Source organism: Bombina bombina, chromosome 7, assembly GCF_027579735.1.
Source record: "Bombina bombina isolate aBomBom1 chromosome 7, aBomBom1.pri, whole genome shotgun sequence".
NCBI lineage: Eukaryota > Metazoa > Chordata > Amphibia > Anura > Bombinatoridae > Bombina > Bombina bombina.
The window spans coordinates 94,810,861-94,828,056 of NC_069505.1; the positions used below are offsets into that span (position 1 = coordinate 94,810,861).

At 41.2% G+C, this 17,196-nt stretch overlaps 1 protein-coding gene across 2 annotated transcripts in view; it reads left to right on the forward strand.

The window, feature by feature from the left end:
• Nucleotides 1-17,196, forward strand: part of PHRF1 (PHD and ring finger domains 1) — a 247,004-nt gene that overhangs the window by 192,220 nt on the left and 37,588 nt on the right. The window lies entirely within an intron of this gene.

Here is a 17,196-nt window from a genome sequence, read left to right on the forward strand (position 1 = left end):
GTACAAATAATGTCAGCAATCATATCACTCTTTCTCTATGACAAAAACTCAGATAGTATAATATTACATTAGCTGTTCAATATTTATACATTTAGCAATACAAGATATTTATTATAACCTAGTTTCCATGGAAGATGTTTTTCTTCTATCTTTGTTGCTCCTTAAGATGTACATTAACCTCTTCCAGACGTTCGGATGCTCCATGCCGTCCTAACTATGCTGGGCTTTAGCGCCGTTAGGATGGCATGGGATGTCCTAGCCATTTGGCTGTACTGAAGACAATGGGGCTTTGTGTATGGGATCGCGGTCTGGAGGGTGTGCCTAGCGTCACAGGGAAGCCCCCTTGACCCAATCCCACCATTTCAATTTGTTTACATCGAACATTGTTCCAATGTAGACAAATTAGCCTAGTCATGTAAGGGTTAAAGAGGTAATTATATGTTTAATGTAGTCCATACTACAATTCACTGGGATAACAGATGCTTATCAATAATTTTGAACAATCCCAGTGAATTGTAGTATGGACTAAATTAAACATATAATTACCTCTTTAACCCTTTCATGACTAGGCTCATTTGTCTACATTGGAACAATGTTCGATGTAAACAAATTGAAATGGTGGGATCGGGTCAGGGGGGCTTCCCTATGACGCTAGGCTCACCCTCCAGACCATCATCCCATTCACAAAGCCCCGTTGGCTTCAGTACAGCCAAATGGCTAGGACATCCCATGCCATCCTGACGGCGCTAAAGCCCAGCACAGTTGGGACGGCATGGAGCGTCCGAACGTCGGGAAGAGGTTAATGTACATTTTAAGGAGCAACAAAGATAGAAGAAAAACATCTTCCATGGAAACTAGGTTATAATAAATTTTGGGCTGGTTAATTGTTCAGCAGTCCAAAAAAATGTCTCTATGTTTACAATAATATTCATTGAAAAGTTTTGTTAAGATAGGCGTAATAGCATCCTGCATCATTTTATAGAATTCTGCCGTGAACTGGTCCAGGCCTGATGCTTTGTCTTGTTTTGCCTGTTTAAAGGGACAGTCTAAACCTTAGTCATTTACAGGTGTACAATAAATAACCAGCCATTACAAGTGGCTGGTTAATGCTACCGCGAGCTTGTGGTAGCAATTAGCTCTCCAAAAAATTAACCAGACCTCTGGTTAATTTTAAAAATATCCCATAGTTGCCCCCAAACTAATGTGCGAGTTTCCTTTTTGAATAAAAAAAATTGCAGCATCTATATTTTTGTTAAAAAAAAACAAAACAAAACTGCACAAAGTAGTTTTTAGGGGGTAAAGTGTGCAGGTGTGGGACGTTAGAAAGAAAAAAAAAAACGGCACTGAAAAGTGCCTTTACATATCGGTCTATGGGGACTGTGTTACCTGTAAGTTATATATGTATATGCTTATATATTTTATATATCTGTATCTAAACATATTAACAGATAAATATATATGTATATATTCATATACATATATATTTACACTTTGCTGCGCTAGGTTCTCAGCCGTGTCTGGCGGCATCAGAACAAGGCTCTCATTGCAGCCTATGGAAGCACGCTCTAGGGAGCTCAAAGCTTCCCTGCAATGTGAAGGCGTGCGCTGGTATTACTGAGTGGAGCAGAAATATTGCATAAGCAGCAGCAGAGAAAAGTTCCTGATTTCACTCTTAATCGCAGAAAGTATATTATGGTAATAATAAGCCTGCAGAGTTGTGTAAGTTAGGACCCACAGCATGAATTCTTCATACAGAATTTAACATTAATGCCAAAATGCAACTTAATTAGACTCTTTATTATTACTCCCCAGATTTGAGTATCCATAATATAGCTCAGATTCTCCTAGAAACCAGCCTCTTGAACTTAAATCCAGTTCAGATCTTTATGCAATCACCCAGTGAAGGACAAACCACCTGTTGTTAATTTTGTTCTTGGATGATAAAGATTATAGTCAGTTCCTCCCGCTCCATGTTTTGATTGGCTTGTATGCTGCTTCTATGTCTTGATAGCCCAGCACCTGATACCAGCGAACACAGAGGCATTCACACAGCTTCTTGGTTCCAAAGCTTGAAATGCTTGTAGGGTGTTCCGCTTACGCTGCAGTTTGAACGTCTGAACTTCATTTATTAAGCACCAGCCTTTTCAGGGTATTGTGCCAACCTTAGCAAACGGGTCCTGCCGGCTATAATGGAGCTTCCGCACACGGTCTCTCACTGACCAGTAACCCTGGCCATAGTAACTTCACCTGGCAATGGTTTCCTGCATGCTGGGGCAAGATGGTCTGTCGCCCACCTATAGTTAGAGTGCAAAATCAGCACATCTCTTGCGGACTCCTCCCCCACCAGAAACCCCAACACCTGGGTGAAAGTCTTATTTCTATCATGTAATTTGCAAGAGTCCATGAGCTAGTGATGTATGGGATATACAATCCTACCAGGAGGGGCAAAGTTTCCCAAACCTCAAAATGCCTATAAATACACCTCTCACCACACCCACAATTCAGTTTTGTAGTGAAGTAAGTTTGTTGAAGATTTCTATGCTGATATGCGCTTCTCAGCATTTTTGAAGCCTGATTCCTCTGAGTACAGTGAATGTCAGAGGGATGTGAAGGGAGTATCACCTTTTGAATGCAATGGTTTTCCTCACAGGGATCTATTTCATAGGTTCTCTGTTATCGGTCGTAGAGATTCATCTCCTACCTCCCTTTTCAGATCGACGATATACTCTCATATACCATTACCTCTACTGATAACTGTTTCAGTACTGGTTTGGCTATCTGCTATATGTGGATGGGTGTCTTTTGGTAAGTATGTTTTCATTACGTAAGACACTCTTAGCTATGGTTTGGCACTTTATGTATTTATTCTATTTGTATCATGTCACCCTGAGGTAATTACCATTTTGTTTTTGGGCTACATATCAAAGCTTCCTTTTCATCTCCGCTTCCCACGTGGAGGGACGCTGAGACCCTGGCTTTCCTGATTTAGCCCTCTAGGCATGCGCTGCCTAGATTTAAAGGGGCCATGTCCTAATTATAGGAACTTCTACCTGGAGGACTCTGGTGTGGGAGTTCCTATAAAAGCTCACCCAGCGTTACCTACTTTGTTCCTGGCTCCAGAGACTAAGAATGATTACCTTGTACCTACGCATGCTCACCTTGTTCCAGAGACCAAGCATACTTACTTAATACCTTTTGTTATCTCACCTTGCTCCTGAGATCTAAGCATACTTACCTAATTCAAGTGTATGCTCACCTTGCTCCTGAGATCTAAGCATACTTACCTAATTCATGTGTATGCTCACCTTGCTCCAGAGACCAAGCATACTTATCTGATACTTGTGTATGTTCACCTTGCTCCAGAGAACAAGCATACTTAATACCTTTTGTTATCTCACCTTGCTCCTGAGATCTAAGCATACTTACCTAATTCATGTGTATGCTCACCTTGCTCCCGAGACCAAACATACTTATCTGATACTTGTGTATGTTCACCTTGCTCCAGAGACCAAGCATACTTACCTTGTACCTGTGTATGCTCACCTTGCTCCAGACACCATGCATAATTGCCTGATACTTGTGTATGCTCACCTTGCTCCCAAGACCAAGCATACTTATCTGATACTTGTGTATGCTCACCTTGCTCCAGAAACCAAGCATACTTACCTTGTACCTGTGTATGCTCACCTTGCTCCAGACACCATGCATAATTGCCTGATACCTGTATATGCTCACCTGGCTCCAGAGACCAAGCACATACCTTTCACATACGTATGCTCACCTGGTTCCTGAAAGCCAAGCAGAATAACCTGATACCAGTGTATGCTCACCTTGTTCCTGAAGCTGTGCCTGCTTCACCTATCTGGTATCCTGTTACAGTCTTACCAACAGTATCCACTGAGTATCCTGTGCCTGTTGAGAAACCTGTGTCTACCTTACCAGTGACTGCCTTCTTCAAACCAGCTGCCCTTATAAGGTATTCTGTGTAAACCTCACCCGTTACTGTTGAATTTAAGCACCAGTGTCTTTTAGACTTAGTTTCTGAAAACTTCTTAAAGTAGAATTTCCATAAACAACCGCACTCGACTGAAAAAAGTAGCAATCAAAGCTGATGTATTAAAACAAACGTGCTTCTTTATTGATTCTTTCAAGAGTTCAGTTCACACTATTAAAAGCCAGGTGAAACACATACTTAAAGTACTCTAAACCTTGTTTTGGACTTTAACCATTTGCTTAAGGATCATGTTCAAACTTGATGTTTCTATGATCTTCAATCTAAACCACCAACTGTTCTTTTGCTTATCAATCAGTAAAGCTTTCAAAAAGACTTTCATTATTTGGTGTATCTGCAATATGAGTTCCACACACCCTAACGCTAATTGCACAGGAAGCAGGAGATAATTTATAAAAATGTGTATTATATTCCCAAATATTTCTGATTCCCTAGAAGTTAACCTGAAATAGTTTTTTTGTTTGTTTTTTTAACAACTTTGTGTTAGAATGGAATCTCCAATAGTAATTGTAATTCTTCCATAAGCATTTTTTGGTGATGGGCATTTTCATATTCACCATGGGAGATAACCTTTTCCAGTTTATTTTTCAGTCCTTCAGCTTTTCCTCTGGACCAAGAACATTTTGAAAGGTTCTAGTTATACTTATTGCAGAACTCAGAAAACGTTAACCAAGTTTATAATTATCTTGATGATATTCTGATTGTGGCTTTTTCAAACCTACGTCTTTTTTATTTATTTTTTTCACAGCAGAATTTTGATTACATCTTAACATGGTTGATTAACCAGAGAACAAAATGGCCAGTGTGATTACACTAGCACAGCAATTTTAGGTATCATAGTAGCCCTTACATAGATGAGACAAATAGAAATGCTGTTTTGTTGGTCAGATATAGGCTACTTTCTGAAAGTTTGACATCACGAAAATTAATGTTTTAGCCTATTTTCTTATTCCACAATGAATAAAACGGGCATTGTATTGGTTAATCATTCTATCTAATATGGAATAAGGCAAATTTCGGACAGGCCCCTAATGGGTATTCATTACATGCTCCAGTATTCTTGTATGTGGAACTCAACAGAATTATTTAAAGTGAAAAGACAAAACATGAGAAGCGCTAATCTTGTTTTGTCTTTTCTCTTCAGCTCACTTGGAATATTCACTTAGAGGAGTAGCAGATACGCTGGATTTCAGATATACCGTTCGCCTAACAGGAGGCACCGTTTCATAGGAGGACAGGGGGCCCCCTTTTTTCACCTTTACATTCACAGATATATGGACAGTACTCTCTTTAGTTTATAGAATATTTATGATTCATTTTATTTTGGTGAATTTTTAACAGTATTGCAAGTAACTTATCGAACAGGTGGTGTTTTTAGCTTTTAAAGGGGTAGCGCTGTGTTACTTCTTGCTTGTAGAATTATTTAAAGGCCAAATGTGTGTTGCAAGTTAAGTACTCAGCGTTCTTCACTGATGCTGGAAACAAGATGTTTTTTTCTTTGGTCTTAAAGGTACACTAAACCCAAATTTTATATTTCATGATTCAGATAGAGCACGCCATTTTAATCAACTTTCTAATTTACTCCTATTATCAATTTTTATTTGTTCTCTTGCTATCTTTATTTTAAAAGCAGAAATGTAAATCTTAGCAGCCAGCCCATTTTAGGCTCAGCACCATGGATAGCACTTGCTTATTGGAGGCTGACATTTACCCACCAATAAGCAAGCATAACCCAGGTTCTTAACAAAAAATGGGTCGGCTCCTATGCATCTCATTCCTGCTTTGTAAATAGATACCAAAAGAATGAAGACAATTTGATAATAGGAGTAAATTAGAAAGTTGCTTAAAATTCCATGCTTTATCTAAATCATGAAAGAAAAATTGTGGGTTTAGTGTCACTTTAAGGACATTACAGCAGTCCTTGTTCTGGGGTCAAACAGTTGTCAGGTGGACTATCTTAGATGTCAAGAGAATCTTCCTGTTCAGTTGAGTCTCAAGAAATTAGTTTTCTTTTTAAAACTCATGGGATATTCACCTCCTGGTCAGCAGGAGGAGGCAAATAGCACCACAGCAGAGGTGCTAAATAGCTCCTCCCTTCCCTCCCACTCCAGTCATTCTCTTTGCCTACGTTAGTGATAGGAAGTGGCAAAGTGAGGTATTAGTTTTAGATTCTTCAATCAAGAGTTTATTATTTTTAAAGTAGTGCCAGAGTGTGCTGCTTTGTTCTAGGGTGTAGCCGTAGTCCATATCAATCTCTACAGTAGAGCTTTTGGTGGCTTACTGGCTTTAGAGCAATGGGAACTGGTGGGACATAATTCTCACTGCGCCTCTCATACTGATGCTGCCCTAACACTGAAAAACTGAGGGACTTTTCTCAGGACTTTTGTTTATTTACAGGTCCATGGGAGGGAGAGGACCTCCTAAACCTGGGAACTGCCTTGCTGCCAGGCAGAAGTTGAGGTACGTGCTAACTTTATTTCTGGAGAGAGAAGGATCTCAGAAAATGTTTAGGCACTTTATCAAGTTAAACCTCATTGGACTTGGGCTTAGTTTCTCCTTTTCTCTTGTAAGATGTATCGAGTCCACGGATTCATCCTTACTTGTGGGATATTCTCCTCCCCTACAGGAAGTGGCAAAGAGAGCACCCACAGCAGAGCTGTCTATATAGCTCCCCCCCAGTCATTCTCTTTGCCTACTCTAAGTAACTAGGAAGTGCAGAGCGAGTGTGGTGACAAAAATGTTAGTTTTTTTATTTCTCAAGCAAAATAATTTTCGTTCCTTTTCGGAACTTTAGGAGTGGTCCCGCTTCAGCAAGAGGGGAATTTTGCCCAATCCAAGTCAGTCTGGAGACCTAACCAGGCTTGGAACAAGGGTAAACAGGCCAAGAAGCCTGCAGCTGCCTCTTAAGACAGCATGAAGGGGTAGTCCACGATCCGGGACCGGATCTAGTAGGGGGCAGACTCTCTCTCTTCGCTCAGGCTTGGGCGAGAGATGTTCAGGATCCCTGGGCTTTAGAAATTGTGTCCCAGGGATATCTTCTGGAATTCAAGGGCTCCCTTCCAAGGGGAAGATTTCACATTTATCGATTGTCTGTAAACCAGACAAAGAGCGAGGCGTTCTTACGCTGTGTAGAAGACCTACATACCATGGGAGTGATCTGCCCAGTCCCAAAAGAGGAACAGGGGCTAGGGTTTTATTCAAACCTGTTTTTGGTTCCCAATCTTGGATCTCAAAATTCTAAACAAGTTCCTCTAAGTTCCATCATTCAAGATGGAGACTATTCGGACTATTCTATCTCTGATCCAGGAGGGTCAATATATGACTACCGTGGACTTAAAGGATGCGTATCTACACATCCCTATTCACAGAAATCATCATCAATTCCTCAGATTCGCCTTTCTAAACAGGCATTACCAGTTTGTGGCCCTTCCCTTCGGGTTGGCCACGGCTCCCAGAATTTTCACAAAAGTGCTAGGGTCCCTTCTGGCGGTTCTACGACCACGGGGCATAGCAGTGGCGCCTTATCTAGACGACATCTTAATTCAGGCGTTGACTTTCCAGCTAGCCAAGTCGCACACGGACATCGTGTTGGCTTTTCTGAGATCTCACGGGTGGAAGGTGAACATAAAGAGTTCTCTCTTCCCTCTTACAAGAGTTTCCTTCCTAGGGACTCTGATAGACTCGGTAGAAATGAAAATATTTCTGACGGAGGTCAGAAAGTTAAAACTCTTAACCACTTGCCAAGCTCTTCATTCCATTCCTCGGCCATCAGTGGCTCAGTATATGGAGGTAATCGGACTCATGGTAGCGGCAATGGACATAGTTCCTTTTGCCCGCCTACACCTCAGACCACTGCAGCTATGCATGCTCAAACAGTGGAATGGGGATTATGCAGATTTATCTCCTCAACTGCATCTGGACCAGGAGATCAGAGATTCTCTTTTCTGGTCGTTGTCTCAGGACCACCTGTCTCAGGGAATGTGTTTCCGCAGGCCAGAGTGGCTCATTGTAACGACAGATGCCAGCCTGCTAGGCTGGGGTGCAGTCTGGAATTCCCTGAAAGCACAGGGCTTATGGTCTCGGGAGGAAGCTCTCCTTCCGATAAACATTCTAGAACTGAGAGCGATATTCAATGCACTTCAGGCGTGGCCTCAGCTTGCTGCGGCCAAATTCATCAGGTTTCAGTCGGAAAACATCACGACTGTAGCTTATATCAATTATCAAGGAGGAACAAGGAGTTCTCTAGCGATGATGGAGGTAACCAAAATAATCCGGTGGGCAGAAGATCACTCTTGCCATCTCTCAGCGATCCACATCCCAGGAGTAGAGAACTGGGAGGTGGATTTTCTAAGTCGTCAGACTTTTCATCCGGGGAGTGGGAACTCCATCCGGAGGTATTTGCCCAGCTGATTCAGTTATGGGGCACACCAGAATTGGATCTGATGGCGTCTCGTCAGAATGCCAAACTTCCTTGATACAGGTCCAGGTCCCGGGAATCCCAATGCGGTACTGATAGATGCTCTAGCAGTGCCTTGGTCCTTCAATCTGGCCTATGTATTTCCACCGTTTCCTCTCCTTCCACGTCTGGTTGCCAGAATCAAGCAGGAGAGAGCTTTGGTAATTCTGATAGCACCTGCGTGGCCATGTCCTTGGTTCCACCGTGGATTCTGCCAATGAGGCGGGACCTTCTAATCCTAGGTCCGTTCACGCATCCAAATCTAATTTCTCTGCGTCTGACTGCTTGGAGATTGAACGCCTGATTCTATCAAAGCGTGGTTTCTCTGAGTCGATCATTGATACCCTGATTTAGGCTAGAAAGCCTGTCACCAGGAAGATCTATCATAAGATTTGGCGCAAATATCTTTATTGGTGTGAATCCAAAGGTTACTCGTGGAGTAAGATTAGGATTCCTAGAATATTGTCTTTTCTCCAAGAAGGTTTGGAGAAGGGATTATCTGCTAGTTCCCTAAAAGGACAAATATCTGCTTTGTCTATTCTACTTCACAAACGTCTGGCAGATGTTCCAGACGTTCAAGCATTTAGTCAGGCTTTGGTCAGAATCAAGCCTGTATTTAAACCTGTTGCTCCGCCATGGAGCCTAAACTTAGTTCTTAAAGTTCTTCAAGGAGTTCCGTTTGAACCTATGCATTCCATAGATATTAAGCTTCTATCTTGGAAAGTTTTGTTTTTAGTAGCTATCTCTTCGGCTCGAAGAGTTTCTGAGCTATCTGCTTTACAATGTAATTCACCTTACCTTGTTTTCCATGCAGATAAGGTGGTTTTACGTACCAAACCTGGGTTTCTTCCTAAGGTTGTTTCTAATAAGAATATCAATCAAGAGATTGTGGTTCCTTCTTTGTGTCCTAATCCTTCATCTAAGAAGGAACGTCTGTTACACAATCTTGATGTGGTTCGTGCTTTAAAGTTCTACTTACAAGCAACTAAAGATTTCCGTCAAACATCTTCTTTGTTGTTTATTCTGGTAAACAGAGAGGTCAAAGGGCTACCGCTACCTCTCTTTCCTTTTGGCTGAAAAGCATCATCCGTTTGGTCTATGAGACTGCTGGCCAGCAGCCTCCTGAAAGAATTGCTGCTCATTCTACTAGAGCTGTGGCTTCCACATGGGCTTTTAAAAATGAGGCTTCTGTTGAACAGATTTGTAAGACGGCGACTTGGTCTTCGCTTCATACTTTTTCGAAATTTTACAAATTCTATACTTTTGCTTCTTCGGAGGCTATTTTTGGGAGAAAGGTTGTGCCTTCCGTTTAAGGTCCCTGTCTTGTCCCTCCCTTCATCCGTGTCCTAAAGCTTTGGTATTGGTATCCCACAAGTAAGGATGAATCTGTGGACTGGATACACCTTACAAGAGAAAACATAATTTATGCTTACCTGATAAATTTGTCTCTTGTGATGTATCGAGTCCACGGCCCGCCCTGTTTTTTAAGACAGGCATATATATTTTTATTTTAAAACTTTGTCACCACTGCACCCTATAGTTTCTCCTTTTTCTTCCTAGCCTTTGGTCGAATGACTGGGGGGTGGAGCTAAGGGGGGAGCTATATAGACAGCTCTGCTGTGGGTGCTCTCTTTGCCACTTCCTGTAGGGGAGGAGAATATCCCACAAGTAAGGATGAATCCGTGGACTCGATACATCACAAGAGAAATAAATTTATCAGGTAAGCATAAATTGTTTTCTGTTAGGAGACATTATGGCAGTTGGTATACAAGTACTGGGTGACTTGTGTTTCATCTCCTGCGGTCTCAGCTAATAATGGAGCCGACAGGGAGTTTGCCTCATGTGTTCTTACATTGAGTATGGCAGAGTGTGTACTCTAAGGGGTTTTTCTCTGACAGATAGAGCCTTAAAGGACTGAACAGCTATTTAAACGTTTATTATATATTAATATTAAAAGGTTGTTTTTGATTCAGCACTTTCCTTCCTGACAAAGAAACTTAAACACAGGGAGACTTTTCTGTCTGAGTGTTTGCGCTTCAGAAAAGCGTTACCATGGAAATGGAGGTAACTTTCACTATGAGTGATAAATATATCAGGTCTACTCAGTATGTTCTGCTAATTAATGTGAAAGAGAGACAGCATCAGTACAGGCTGTCTGACTCCTTTGCTAGATCAAGCTGTGATATAGAGAAACATTTGTAGTACTAGAGTTCCTCCTGTACATAGACAACATTTTATATCCTCATTACAATAAAGTGTTGTACTTATGTAGACAATACCGTTGTTATAGATTGATTCATCACTGTCTATTGTGAGTCAGTTATTTAAAAAAAAAAAAAAAAAGTTGAACTTTAAAATTTAAAGTGACGGCACTATTTGTTACATGTTAATTTTTATTAATAAAAGGTTAAGAATTTATTAATTATTCTTCCATATTTGAGTCTGGGGGACTATGAAAGTGTCCATATCATCATCAATCACACATGCAGTGCTTGGCGGTTCCTCCATTTGGAGTTCCTCTACAGGACAATGCCTTTTCTGTTAGGGCGATATATATTGTATTGTCTACCTTTCCCATGCTACGGGGAAGACATCTGATGGAATGTTTTTAAGAGGATACAGTGGTAGCTGTTCCTAATATTTCTTCCATGAGCTGGTAGAGGAAGATGTTTCTGTCAGTTTTTTTGGCTTGAACACCTCCATTTTTTATGTTTTAGTTAGGAGGTTTTTAGATACCCTGGGACGCCTCCGCTGTAATCTATCCTGGTGCGTCCAGTAGGTTATAAGGAAGAGTAATTTCCAGCTTAGCTAGGAGAACTACTATACCCTTAGAGGATAGTTTGTTTTTTTCCTCCGGACCTATGGACAAACATTGAAAAGGATACTCCCCTGGATAAGATCCAGGATAGGATAAAGCTTTAAAATTGGCTAATTCCTTTATTTCTAAATTCTTCCCTTCAAATTATCAAACTAGGAGCATAGGTTCAGGTTTCTCTGTTCCAGCTCACAGAGCCTTATGGTTAGAGCCTTGTTCTACGAATATATGCTCTAAGTCTACGCTTTTAGTGATTCCTTGCAAGGGGAAGACCTTGTTGGGACCTGGCTTGCCGGAAATAATCTCTTTTGAAACTTAGAATTCAAAATAGCCTGCTGTTGAATCCAAAGAGAGCATAATGAACATGCCCCAGATCCGGGATCGAATCTTGTAGGTTGTAGACTTTCCGTCTTTACTCAAGCTTTGGGTTTGAGATGTTCAGGATCCCTGGGCAATAGAAAATAGTGTCCCAGGGATACAATTGGAATTCAAAAATTTTCCTCCCAGAGGCAAGTTCCTGCTTTTAGGATTATCTACAGATCAGACAAAAGGAGAGGCGTTCTTACACTGCGTAGGAGACCTCTCAAACCTGGGAGTGGTTGTTTTCACTTAGATTTTGTATCCCAATCGGGTTGTGGCTCTCAAGAAAGAGGGAACTTTCAGACCACTTTTGAGATTTTAAGGGTCTAAACATATTTCTTAGTGTACCGTTCTTAAAGGGACAGTCTACACCAGAATTTTTATTGTTTTAAAAGATAGATAATCCCTTTATTACCCATTTCCCAGTTTTGCATAACCAACACAGTTATAATAATATACTTTTAACCTCTGTGATTATCTTGTATCTAAGCCTCTGCAAACCCTTTTTTCAGTTCTTTTGACAGATTTGCAGTCTAGCCAATCAGTGCCTGCTCACAGATAACTTCTCGTGCACGAGCACAGTGTTATCTATGTGAAATACGTGAACTAGCACCCTTTAGTGGTGAAAAACTGTTAAAATACAATCTGAAAGAGGTGGGCTTCAAGGTCTAAGAAATTAGCATATGAACCTCCTAGGTTAAGCTTTCAATTAAGAATACCAAGAGAACAAAGCAAAATTGGTGATAAAAGTAAATTGGAAAATTCTTTAAAATTACATGCTCTATCTGAATCATGAAAGTTTATTTTGGCCAAGACTGTCCCTTTAAAGATTGAAACTATTCGTTCCATTCTTTCCTGGGAAGGTTGAAAGTTCGAATTCAGCTGTGGCTATGTGTTCCACACAGCAAATCCACTTTCACTGGTGGGTTACAAATAACCTTGCCTAAACCATGATTTGCAGGCTACCGACTTTGCCTTAAATCCACGTGGGTCAGTTTATGACAACAGTGGATTTTGAAGACCCGTATCTTCATGTGCCATTCACAAGATTCGTCTCAAGTTCTAGGATTTGCCTTTCCGGACAAATCTTCTAGTTTGTGGCTCTTCTTTTCGGTCTTGCAACAGGTTTCAGAGTTCTCACAAAGACTCTGGGATCGCTGTTGGCGGTGCTTCAGTTACAAGGCATTACAGTGGTGCCCTATCTGGACGTCATCTTAGTCCAGGCGCCACCCTTTCAGCGAGCATGATTTCACACGGACATGGTGTTATCCTTCCCGTAATTTCTTGGGTGGAAGGTGAATTTGGAAAACAAATTCCTTTGTCCCATGCACAAGGGTATCTCTCTGGGAAACATTGGATTACGTATCAATGAAGATTTTTCTGACAGGATGTCAGGAGATCAGAGGTTATCGATACTTGTCTAGTCATTCAGTCCACTCCTCGGCCTTCAGTGGCTCAGTGCATGGAGGTAATTGGGCTGATGGTGGCTATGGACCTCATCCCGTTTCCTCGGTTCCATCTCAAACCTCTGCAGTTAGGCATGCACAGGTGAGGGATCGGAGATTATACAGATTTGTGTCCTTGAATACTACGAGAGCAGGAGACAAAGGATTTTCTTCAATGGTGGTTGTCTCTGGTTCATCTCTTCCAGGGAACCTGCTTTTGCAGCCCATCTTTGGTGATGGGATAACAGACGCCAGCCTTCTAGAGTGGGGAGTAGTCTGGGGCTCCCTAAGGGCCCAGGGGGTTTGGACTCAGGGTTTGTTCTTCCTATAAATGTTCTGGAGCTGAGAGTGATCTACAATGTCTTCTGGCCTGGTCTCAGTTGGTCTTGGTCCAGTTTTTCAGACTCCAGTCGATTTCAATGACGTCAGTGACTTACATCAATCATCAGGAAGGAACGAGGAGTTCCTTAGCGATGACAGAGGTATCCAAATTAATTCAGTGGACGGAGGCCCATTCTTGTTGCCTGTTGACGATCCACATCACAAGGGGTGGAACAACTGGGAGGCGAATTTTCTGAGCAGGTAGACTTTTCTTCCGGGAGTGGGAACTCAATCCGGAAGTGTTCTCCAGATTTTTCTTCCGCTTGCTTTTCTTCCTCGGGTCATTGCTCGAATCAAGCAGGAGAGGGCTTCGGTGATCCTCATAGCACCGGCTTCGCCTCTTAGGATTTGGTGTGGAGATCTGGTGGACATCTCATCTCTGCCACCTTGGAGACTTCCGTTGAGGAAGGTACTTCTAATTCAAGGGCCCCTCCTTCATCCCAGTTTGGTTTATCTGAAACTGACTGCTTGGAGATTGAACAATTAATATTATCCAAGCAACGTTTTTCTAACTCGATCATTGTGACCATGTCTCAGGCTAGTAAGCCTGTTCTGGACAAATTTGTCCAAAGATATGGCGTTAATATCTTTTCTTTTGCATGATGTACCGAATCCACGGATTCATCCTTACTTGTGGGATATTGTCCTTCCTGACAGGAAGTAGCAAAGAGAGCACCACAGCAGAGATGTCCATATAGCTCCCCCCTTAACTCCACCCCCCAGTCTCTTTGCTGGCTCTAAGCAGGAAGGGTAAAGAGAAGAGGTGTTAAACTGTTTTTATTTTATCTTCAATCAAGAGTTTATTTTTAAATGGTACCGGTGTTGTACTATTTACTCTCAGGCAGGACATAGACGAAGATTTCTGCCTGGAGGATGATGATCTTAGCATTTGTAACTAAGGTCCACTGCTGTTCCCACAGAAGCTGAGGAGTACAGGAAAACTTCAGTGTGAGGAATGGTTCTTACTATACAGCAATGAGGTATGTTCAGTCATTTTTCTGCAGAGACTGTTAACTCAGAAAGGCTGACAGTATCCCCATTAGGGGAAGGGGAAGCAGTAATCCTAGTGTGAAAGAGGCTTTACTAGCTTGCATAAAGGGCTAAGTTTTTTGGGCACTCAGTTTGTTTATGAAAAATTGGGACAAACGTTTGTGTCTTCTGGGAGTAACGTTTTTTTGTTTATGGGATTGCTTGAGGGGTCATTTGGCTTTTTAGGGTTGTTATAACCCACATGGTTTTCAAACTAGGTTTGTTAGATTTGTGTAGGCCCCAGCAACATCGAGTGAGGTTGGCGGGGCCTGTATTTAGTTATACAGACAAGCAGCAAGCAACTTCTCCTGAGGTCCTATTAATCTTCTGAGGGCCTATTCAAAGCTTTAACCCCATATTATCGTTCCTAAGGACAGGTAGGGCCATAGCAGAGCTGTGGCAAGGTGCTTATAGGGGTTTTTAACCGGTTTTAGACAAATTTCAATCCGTTTTTTTCATTTGGGGGTTTATTGCTTATTTACTTGTGGTGCAATCTTTCTAAAGCTTAGTGGGTACACTGTTAAAATTTCAGAAAAATTGAAGCAATTTTAACCTGTTTTGCAGTTTGTGTATGCCTTTTTTTCTCTTAAAGGCACAGTACCGTTTTTGCAAATTGTGTTTTTTTCATTAAATAAAGTGTTTTCCAAGCTTGCTTGCTTTATTACTGGTCTGTTAAACATGTCTGATACTGAGGAAACTCATTGCTCAATTTGTTTAGAAGCCATTGTGGAACCCCCTCTTAGAATGTGTCCCACTTGTACTGATATGTCTATAAATTGCAAACATCATATTTTGACTTATAAAAGTTTGGCATTAGATGATTCTCAGACAGAAGGAAATCCGGTTTTGCCATCTAGTTCTCCCCAAGTGTCACAACCAGTAACGCCCGCACAAGCGACGCCAAGTACTTCTAGTGCGTCTAATTCTTTCACCTTGCAAGATATGGCTTCAGTTATGAATACTACCCTCACATAGGTTTTATCTAAACTGCCTGTGTTGCAAGGGAAGCGCAGTAGCTCTGGGTTAAGAACAAATGCTTAGCCTTCTGACGCTTTAGTGGCCGTATCCAATATTCCCTCACAATGTTCTGAAGTAGGGATAAGGGATTTGCTGTCTGAGGGAGAGATTTCTGATTCAGGAAAGATGTTCCCTCAGACAGATTCAGATATGACGGCATTTAAATTTAAGCTAGAACACCACCGCTTATTGCTCAGGGAGGTTTTAGCGACTCTGGATGATTGTGACCCTATTGTAGTTCCAGAAAAATTGTGTAAAATGGACAAATATTTAGAGGTTCCTGTTTACACTGATGTTTTTCCAGTCCCTAAAAGGATTTCGGACATTGTTACTAAGGAGTGGGATAGACCAGGTATTCCGTTCTCTCCCCCTCCTGTTTTTAAGAAAATGTTTCCCATTTCTGACACCATAAAGGACTCATGGCAGACAGTCCCTATGGTGGAGGGAGCTATTTCTACCTTGGCTAAGCGTACAACTATAGAGTATGAAAAATAAAAATAAGGGTAACACCTCTTGTTAAAAATCCCAAAATTTTTATTAGACAGGATCAGACACAGAACACCACAACGTTTCGGGGTCAGTACCCCTTAGTCATGTGATAACAAACACACACACCACACCTGTTTAAATAGGCTTGGCCAGGTAATTGTTTCATCATATTAACTCTTTCAATTCTTTATAATGACAATGGCCCATTAGTATTAATGCTATACTGACCCCTACTGGTCAAGGGTGGCGTGACATGCAAAATTAAAACAAAAACAAACTTGAAATATAAGGAAGCCTCAAGAAAATATTTACATGTTTACATTGTCCAATTAGGATAATATACAGACATAAAAGAAATTGCAACATGTTATAAAATGTATATTTACATTATATTTTATTCTGCAAAGCTGGAAAAGATCAACATCTTTCTAAATCTAAAATAGATTAAATCAAATAACAAGAAGGGACTGTCCCTTTTTTTTAAAGATAGTGACTATCTCAAATTAAAAAGATGTCTATATATGAAGAGGAACAGAGAGTGATAACTCATTGAACCTCAAAATGACTGTCCCCTTTTTTTGTTAATAATGACTCTATCTTAAATTAAAGGATGTCTATATATAAAGAGGAGCAGAGAGTGATAACTCATTGAACCTCAAAATGAAGAATTTTTCATATCTATGTATAGACATTTATGCGCATATAAATACATATATATATATGCTATACATCCATGTAAAGAGGGGCAAACGGCATCAATAGATAATAGACCAATCAATTTCACGGTTCATTCCCTTCGGTTCCAAGGTATCCAACTTAAAAATCCAATAGGATTCCCGTTGTTTCAGTAACAGAGTCCTGTTACCGCCCCGCCTTGGGGTCTTAACGTGGTCGATGACTTGGAAGCGAAGTTGGCTCACATGATGCCCTGCTTGCAAAAAGTGGTATGCTACTGGGGCAGTCAATACCTTGCACCTGATATTACTTTTATGCTCCGTGATGCGGTCCCCTACCCGTCTAGTGGACTCGCCCACATAGGCTCGCCCACACGGACACTTTATCAGATAGATTACAAAGTTAGTGTTGCAGGTGTAATAATCCTTGAATTTGAATTTATACCCGGTTTGAGGATGTACAAAGTGTGGACTTTTGATGATAGAACTACAGTTAACACAGCTCAAACAGGGAAAAC